This window comes from Danio aesculapii, chromosome 4 (assembly GCF_903798145.1).
Source record: "Danio aesculapii chromosome 4, fDanAes4.1, whole genome shotgun sequence".
Taxonomy (NCBI): domain Eukaryota; kingdom Metazoa; phylum Chordata; class Actinopteri; order Cypriniformes; family Danionidae; genus Danio; species Danio aesculapii.
Window position 1 is genome coordinate 59,352,437 of NC_079438.1, and position 10,000 is coordinate 59,362,436.

Sequence of the window (10,000 nt, forward strand, 5' to 3'; positions counted from 1 at the left end):
GACATGGAGGTGTTTGGAGTGGACCAGAAGGCTTGTGAGATGAGGTGGCAGTTTAATTGTTTGTTTGTGCATGTAAGTGTTTGTGTATTTGTTGTTAATAAAGTGGAGGCTGAAGCATGTGCGAGTCAGTTCACTACATTTTATTGCTTGGAAGATAAGCACATGTCATAAATGTGTAAGAAGCACATGACAGGAGCTGCTTAGAGATAGGCTAACCCAGTAAAGAGCTGATGCCAAGTGTGTTCAGGTGTGAAGCGAGGAGCAGAGTTCCAGGGCCAACGAGAACGGAGTTAGGATTGTGGGAGCAGGCGTCCTATTGGCCAGACGGCGTCCGTGCAGCTGCCGCGTCATCAGGAGAGCAGTACTTGAGGAGGCAGTAGGTGTGGAGCGGCAGCGAAAGCGGCAGCCCCGCGGCGGCAGCCGAGCGGTGTTCCTCCCTTGCGGTGTGAAGACCGGCGGGGTAAAGACAGGCGCACCTCGGCGCGACTCGAACTGCGCGACTCCAACGAGCAGACGACAACGGCAGAGGGGAAGGTATGGCACGTTCTTCTTCTTCTTCTTCTCTCTCTCTAACTACTGCTTTGCTTGCCTTTTCCAACACCATCTCTTCTTCCCTTAATACAATGCTGCTCTCCAGTTCTTTCCACCATGTCATCTCATCCACTGTTTGTATTCCTTCTCACTTGCGCCAATGTTTTTTTTTTTTTTTTCCTACAGGTTACATGCCTTCCACCTGTGCGTCCACACAACTTGTTCACCTACAACACATTCCTTAACTAAACCAGGGCTGTCCTGGAGTGTCCTGCACATTTCTCCTCTAACTACCTTCGACACACCTGCTAACAGCTTGCCTACCTAGGCCAGCTGTGTCTGATTGGGGTTGGAACCAAACTTTGACGACCAAGTCTGGACATCCCTGCACTACACCAATAACACCATCTCAAGCACACAATTAACTGTCACCAAATAAATCGAACCCCATGATGCCACAGACTACACTAAACCAACGCTGTAATAACACATCAATAAACTACTTCAAGCACCCACGATGCATCTGCACACAATATCACCCAGCACAATACACAAAAGTCAAGGGTGAACACCACCCTCAGATAAACAATATGCATGACCAAGGCCTAATGACATAAAAGGAGAAGGGGGAGGGACACAGACAGACAGACAGACAGACAGACAGACAGACAGACAGACAGACAGAAAGACAGACAGACAGAAAGAAAGAAAGAAACAAAGAAAGAAAGAAAGAAAGAAAGACAAAAACAGACAGCAAGACACTAACAAAAACAACAACAACTACTACTACTACTACTACTACTACAAGCAGCAGCACAACAGGGGGAGGGACACATTGTACACATGCCACTTTAAAAACAAGCACCTGTTGTACCTCCCACATATCTTTCAGACTTGACAAGTATCTACCGCACATGCTCACACTTCAAAACATGCATATCATCACCCTTCACAGTATCGCCCTTTTCAATGTGCTCATGTCATTAGCCCATCCATATGTCCCGCTTCTTCTCAAACTATTCCACAAACATAAGCAGACCATTCAATCAACACTTCACATTCAATCAGCTATCATGACCTTATTTCTCAATATGTGGACCTTTTACCATTCTCAGAAGCTATGGAAATGATCAATGTAACACACTAAATACATTACAGCCATTGTCATTCTTCACATCCCTCTAAATGAACTCAAGCAACAGCTTGCTTATTTGCCTCAACTGCACTCATTTACATGCCAATCATCACTTACAACACCTGCTCCACACCACTACTGCTCTCAAACTATCACTTTTACCAAACCACAGCTACACTCTCTGGACAAACACTTCTGTTGCTAACTACACAATTTACAATAACCCAATCAGCAGGATTCAACCCACACAACCCAGGCATCGCTTAAGCTAAAGTCTGCCTGACAAACCCTATACATCACCCATGAGCATTACAACTGGAAGGTATCAAATCAACTCTGCTTCCACGGCACAGACAGACAGACAGACAGACAGACAGACAGACAGACAGACAGACAGACACACTTTCACTGCCGTCACATCTCACTGCATACACAACCTTTTAACACCGCATCTACCTCATACTTCAAACACAACTACACTTCTTCAAATAAACTGCAACACCAAATCCATCATAAATGCTCCACACTATTTCAAGTTCACTCCACATTTGCTCTACTCCTTAACTTATAAGCTCTACAAACTTCACTGCAACAGCCTCTATACACACACAACCGTGCGCACGCCGAGCCCACAAATAAACAGTGGATGCTTCACTCTCCACTGCTTTGACTCTAACAAAGCTCACAAGTGTCAACACACAAGATACTGCCTCAGCTTGACACCCATTTCACACACAACAGGGCTGTCCAAACTCCATCCTGGAGGGCCGGTATCCTGCATATTTCACTTGCAACCCCGATTAAACACACCTCAACCAGCTAATCAAACTTCCAGGGAGCTGTCTTCTACTAAGTTGGAGCTAAACTATGCAGGACAGCAGCCCTCCGGGACCAACTTTACACAACCCTGCTCTAGCACAACCTAACAAACAACTTCCTCATATGACACCTAAATCCCGTCAAACGCCAAAAACCATTCAAATTCACTACCTCTTCACTTACTACTACCACTACTCATATACAGGGCACAAGGATGAACAAAAAAAAATTAAACTACCTTAGGAAATGGTACCACCTCAATTTGCATTTGGAATCTGTTGCTGTATAGTCTCTACAGGAAATCCAAACAGCTGTCACTATCAGTGAAGCAAGCCATCACTTGGCTCAAAAACCTATCAGAGAGAGATAGCAAAAACATTTAGGCATGGCCAAAACAACAGCCTGGAACAACTAAAGAACGCACCAGTGGCCTTAACAACACCAAAACACCTCAAACACCACACAAACAACTCCAGTGGACACCCAAACAATTCTTTCCCTGGGGAAAAACAATAAACATTCACTACATTTGCCCACATCAACAACACACTCCAACAGGTAGGTGTATGTGCGTCACACTCAGCAATCAAGAGAACACTACACCCCACTTTCGCTCCTGGAGGCCTGCTGTCCTGCATAGTTTAGCTCCAACTTCCTTCAACACACCTGCCTGGAGCTTTCTAGTATACTTACAAAGAGCTTAATTAGCTGCTTCAGGTGTATTTCAATGGGATTGGAACAAAAATATGCAGGGCACCAACCTTCCAGGACCCACTTTGGACACTAGATCTAAACCATTGCTGAGCCTCCAAAACAGGAAGGCCACATTACACTTCTAAACAAGCCTTCACACTACTGGAAATACATCCCATGGACAGATGACATCCACATCAACCTCTACCCAACTCATGACAACACAACATTATAGACAAGGAAACAAACTGCTCACAATTCTACACATGCTGGTGGTGCTGGTGCTAGTGTCATGGCATGACCCTGTATAGCCACCAACAGAACTGCTTCTCTTGTATGTTGGATGATGTGACTGCTGACAAAAGCAGCGACATCCGTTCTCAACTCTTCTGGCCAATATTATCTTCTCACATTCAGCCAAGTGCTTTGGAAGTCATTGGACGGCGCTTCGCAGAGCAGATGGACAGTGACCCAAAGCATACTGCTAAAGCAACCCAACAACCATGGAATGGCCAAGTCAATTCTCTAACCTAAATTCCATTGGGGATCCATTTCACCTGCTGAAAAACAAATGGAGTGAAAACACCACAACAACAAGCAGGAACTGAGGACCATTGCAGTGCAGGCCTGGCAAAGCGTCACCATTGATCAAACCCAGCGTCTACTAATGTTCCACGCTTCAGCCTCCAATTTACAGCTAATGATTTGAAACCAAATATTACTAAACGTAACTTTACCGGTATTATTCTGTCCAATTACTTTTGCTCCCCAAACAGCTGAGAAGCGCAAATGCAAACTGTTGTACTTGCTAAAGCGTTCACCTCATTTTCATGTCAATATCCTCCAACTAAAGCCAACCGTCCACAGTTAAAGCGCAAAGCACCTGACTGGATGTGCACTCCAGGATACAGTCACACATATCCTTTCTTATGTCTTCATGACTATTACAAAAGTTCAGTGTTTAACAGCCTGCATTATATGATGAGCTTACTGTCATCTCTCTACAGAGTTGCCAATAAAATGTGTCATTGCTTTTTCCGTAAGCCAAATCGTTTCTTTCCTCATCATCTACTCAGCCACGTCAAAGCCCATGGAGACCTCAAGTGGAACTGCACTCCTGAAGGATTGGAAACACTGTTTCCTGACTCATTTGCCACTTCACATGTTTCTTCTTCAATATGCTAATTCCCTCATATGCAACACATGCTTTCTATGTTTTAGCAAATGCTCAGTTTCAAAATACCACTTTTCTTAAAACGGCCGAGTACAAGAAACAGCCTTGAGTATCAAACAGATCTGATCTGTTCTGTCTGTCTGTCTATGTACACTATGCACTACAAACTGGCCTACAAAAAGGACGTATGTGGGAAAAGGCCATGGTGAACTCAACTCACCCTCTCCAGCTCCTCCACCCTGCCCTCCAGGGCTGTGGGTGCACCGCTGCTGCTGTCCAGGTCAATGACAATGTCTTCATCCCTCTTCATCACTTGCCACAAAAAAACCCACTCTAAAATAACACCAACTAACATTAAACACTCACTTTTAAGCATCATCATGTCCACATTTCAAGTGTACATCACAACCTATAAGGGCTTATGCTAAATAACTACTTGGCTATATTCCAACCCTCTTTTTTTACATCTCAAAACTCGGGCCTTCTAGTAGTAGCCACGACAGCAAAGTCCACTAAAGCAGCTCAAGCCTTCTCATTTATGGCCCCTAAACTCTGGAATAGCCTTCCTGATAATGTCCAAGCCTCAGCCGCACGCTCTCACTTCATAAACTACATTAAACACCTGTCGTCTTACTTAACCATACACACAATGCTATGATACACGAGTGTGCTCCACGCAGATGAGTGGGCTTGACAGCCACCTATAGGACACACTCCTCCTGTCTTAATGCGCCGGACATTCTGTTAAAAATACTCGCATGCTTTACATGTTTGTTTCTTTATATAACCGCTATTTTCATTCATAACACTTCATTCTCGCACTAATATTTCAGCTAATATCTCAGCTACAATAATCCTTTCCTTTATTCTCTATTTCCACCTGATGATGCCTCTAGAGATTGCTGACGTCCCACTGATGTGATCCTAAACCTGTGAAGAGACAATGGCAACCATCAACCGCCTCAACAACAACACATACAAAGACGTGACGCCATCCATCCAACACTTCTACAGGTACTCAAACACTCCAAGTTTTACTCAGATATGCTACTTTTGCAGCTGTCCGCCAGTTACTGTTGTCTGCCCTATTATGTGAAAAACAAATCTCTTTTTAAACGCAGCTTAACGCTGTACCGTGTAAATATGATCCTTCTAATAATGAAAATCTATTCATTCTCTTTTTTTATAATCCCACTTTATAAAACAGTCTGCACAAACCTTATTTATTCTTATTATGTAATGTTATCCCCTCAATTCCTGCCATTCATCTATTTATTTATTTGTTTACTTACTCAACCAATAATAATGTTCCACAATAACTTTGTTTTGTTTTCACATTGACATTCATTTTCATCTCAAGTTCTAAGTAAATCCAACAAATATATTTGCCTAAATAAATACCAGGCCACGCCAAATAAAGATCAACATGCTATATGCAGTACGTCATTTCAAAACAAAAACGCGGTATGTTTCTTCTTATTGCAAGGAAAACAACTACACAGTTTATTACAAACACATCTATGTTTCTACCTTTGTTTCTACACTTATAATGTTTTCTATACCTTTATTCACCATATATATTTTATATTTGCTCTAATTTTATATAACTATGTTTTTACTTGTGTTTTTATACCTTTTAACTACACAATTATTAGCCGCCCTTTCTATTTTTTTCGCTTTTTCTAATATTTACCAGATGATGTTTCACAGAGCAAGGATGTTTTCAGAGTATGTCTGATCATATTTTTTGCCGTTATTTCAGCTAAAATTAAATCACTTAAGTCATTTTAAGGTCAATATTATTAGCCCCATTAAGCTATGCTTTTATCTTTAGTCTACAGAAGAAACCATCGTTAAACAATAACTCGCCTAATTACCCTAACCTGCCTAGTTAACCTAATTAAGCCTTTAAATCTCACTTTAAGCTGTATAGAAGTGTCTTGAAGAATATCTACTCCGATATTGTTTACTGTCATCATGAGAAAGAACAAATAAATCAGTTATTAAAACTATTATGTTTACAAATGTGTTGAACAAATCTGCTCTCTGTTAAACAGAAATTGGAGAAAAATTTAACAGGGGAGGCTAATAATTCGGACTTTAACTGTATATATCTATGAGGGGCAGGAGCTTGGAGTACAGCCGCTGCTCGTCCCCATCAACAGTCAGCAGAGGTGGCTCAGGCATCTGCTTCAGATGCCTCCTGGACACCTACGTAGGGAGGTTTTTCCAGGCATGTCCCACCAGAACCAGGACAAGCTGGAGGGACTATAACTGCACACTATGCACTTACACACTCACCAGCATGGTTTATGTATGTACTGTCAGTCCCAAGTGGAACACTAATGGCTATTTTACTAAGTGCAAATTCAAACCGTTTGCCATATTACTGAAATAAAGGACCAAACTACCACAACATAATATCCAGCTGCATACCCGCTGACCCACACACGTTTCAGGCACACACAATCCAGCACAAACCATATATGGTTACGACGGATGTTCATGTTATTAACGTATTCTCGGAAATCAACATCATCAATATATTTTTCAATATTAGTATTACATATTCTGCACAATACACAGTAGTGGATACTATTTCACAATTATGGCGATCGAGATGGCCGAATGGGGAGCAATACTGTTTCCGAATGCCATTCAATATAATACACTGAACAGTTTTCAGTCAGTCATCATAGATCAGTCATTATTTACCTGACAGACTCAGTAAAGCAGATACTCGTTTGCAGGCCTTGCTGAAACATTTTTCACAGATATATAAACCATCTAGAATGGACAGGTTTCATTTATATAACGGATTCATTATAATGAAGGAAATTATAGCAAGATCATCTGTATAAGCTATAACACATCTTTATATGTAATACAAATCTTTTGACATTTAATAAACGTATAACACTATATTAATGTTTTACTCCAGAGATTGAATAGTATTTATTTGCTTTATTTTCTAATAACTTTTATCAGTCATTTCCCACATTAAACACTATAGTCATTTATAGTAAGTCATATATTGTTTTTACGTTGTTATATACTGTTTTTAAACCATAAACTACTGCTAATTTGTGCTAATTATACTTGCAACAAACATAGTAATACAAACAAATTCACGGTTAATAATTACTTTTCAAAATAAGTAAGAGTTTAGTCAAAGATAAAGTACTTTATCAGTTTATAACTATATTCATTAAAATTACATTTTAACACAAAACGATTTTAACTAAGTGTGACAACATTAAGATCCTCAACTACCTTATTACACTAATCCTACATTTACATGCTCTATTATGTTTTCTTTGTGTATGCGGATACGCGAATAAAGTCAGAAATGTTTTAACTAATTATTTTTACTTGCAAAACTGCACAGATGTTAAAATGATTGTTTCGATATAAAACTGAATTCATGACTGAAATTGTAAGCCATAACCTGTTGAGTCTAATGAACAGCAATCGTAGCACGGGCGATCTCACTCGCCATATTTGTCAAATTCAGTAGGATTTCCCTCATTAACCATACATTTTGTGTGCCTGAAACGTGTGCGAGTCTGCAGCTGGATACATCTCCAACTACCACATAATACCTGCCCTGAGTATAACCGCATTCACCATCAGGAGGCGCTATAATCACTCTCGTAGGACAATTTTGCTCTCACTATTCAAAATAAATCAAGTAATCCAACATGTGCGCCCTATAGCTCCGCCCCTTCGGCTGCGTGAGCAAAGCTGCGACTGTTTTCATCATAACACGCTTCATTTTACCGGTCGAATAAGTGCATCATCCGGGTCATTGAAGCGCACTTATTATTTTGGGAGTTTTCAGTGTGAACGCACTACTTACACCATTTATACTACAAAATGGCGTAGAATAGTGCATACGTTTGCGATTTGGGACGCACCTTCTGTCTCTCGGCTGGCATGGGAGCGCCTCTGGAGGAAGTGTCTGGGGAGAGGAAGTCTGGGGTTCTCTCCTGAGACTGCTGCCCCCGAGACCCGCCCCGGAAAAACGGTAAAAGAAAATGAATATGAATAGTATATAGAGTATAGTATAGTATGTAAATGTATATGCATATATATATATATATATATATATATATATATATATATATATATATATATATATATATATATATATATATATATATATATATATGCTCAGCATATACTACTTCACCCCTTACAAATCTCTCTCGTCAATTAATCATTTCTATAATATGCTTTACAGTACTATATTGAAGCCAAATCTAACAGAACATCCAAGCTATACAACATGCCTATGTTAAGAAAAATATGACAACTTTTACAAAAACTCCGACAATCAGGAGTTACAAAAAAAACACCATTTGGCGGAAATGTTATACTACTTTTTACTTTTATATATCTTTTTTTTCCTTGAATTAAAATGTATTATCTTTCTGTTTCTAAACATATTCTGTGACTAAAAGATTAATTCCAGAAATACTAATTTATTTTTCAAAAAGGGGTCTTCTCGTGTATGCTGAGCAATGTATACAGTTCAAGTCTAAATTATTTGCCCTCGTGTATATTTCGGCTTCAAATATTTCCCAATTAATATTTAGTACATAAAGGGTTTTTTTTTTTTCTCCTTCAGACTATTTCCTTTATCTTTTTCTTCAGCTACAATAAAAGCATTTTAAGGTCAATATTCTTATTTTTTCACATTGTCTACAGAACAAACCACTGATATACCCGAACTTACCCCAACGAACCTAAAGGCTTTACATATTGCTTTAAGCTGAATACCAGTATCTTTAAAAATGTCTACTTGCATATTATGTACTGTCATCATGGCAAAGATGCAAGAAATCACTTATCACAAATACTTATTAAAATCTACATTTACAAATGCTTTGAAAATAAATAAATAAATCAATAAATACTGGGGAAATATTGCAAACAATTACAATTTACAGGAGGGCAAATAATTCTGACTCCAATTTTCTTTCTTCTCTATTTCCACCTGGAGAAGCCCATCCCGATCCCAAGAGATGTGCAAGACCATTGATGGGATCCCAGACCTGTGAAGAGATGATGCCAACCATCGAGCCATCCACACCTTCCTGCAGAAACACAAGCCTGTGTGCTGCAACACTTGACCACTGCATTCACTGACAACTTTATCGAGCATCACCAGTAACACTTCACAATACAGTTGTTCATGCATTTACTAACATGAAGGATGAAAAGTACATTACAGTATTTGTTCATTTGTTAGCGCATTAACTAATGTTAACAAGCATGCATTTGGATGTTAATATAGTAAATGTTCATTAATAAATGCAATACAACTATTGTTCATAATTACTTCATGTAAGTAAATACAAGAACTAATGAAACCTGATTGTAAAGTATGAAACCGTCACCAAGCAATCAAAAAAGAAAATACACATTGTTTGTAACGTCATAACAAACAATTAAGAATAATAAAGAATTGTTTTTTGGGGGGGGGGAATTATTATAGAAATTATTACAATTATAATATAAATACATTAATAAATATAAAGAAATCTGAGGTACATTACTGTTGGTCATCAAATCATTATTCTGATTTTTTTGCCATTACAATTGTGCTTTATAGTTGACAATGACAAAATATTAAATCATTACAA

General features: G+C 39.3%; 1 long non-coding RNA gene across 1 annotated transcript; it reads left to right on the forward strand.

Annotated features, from left to right (window-relative positions):
- Window positions 1–1,280, forward strand: LOC130222617 (uncharacterized). Its single transcript, XR_008836522.1, has 3 exons — window positions 1–72; window positions 248–534; window positions 718–1,280. It is a non-coding gene; the product is annotated as an uncharacterized LOC130222617 (long non-coding RNA).
- Window positions 1,281–10,000: the final 8,720 nt, after the last annotated feature.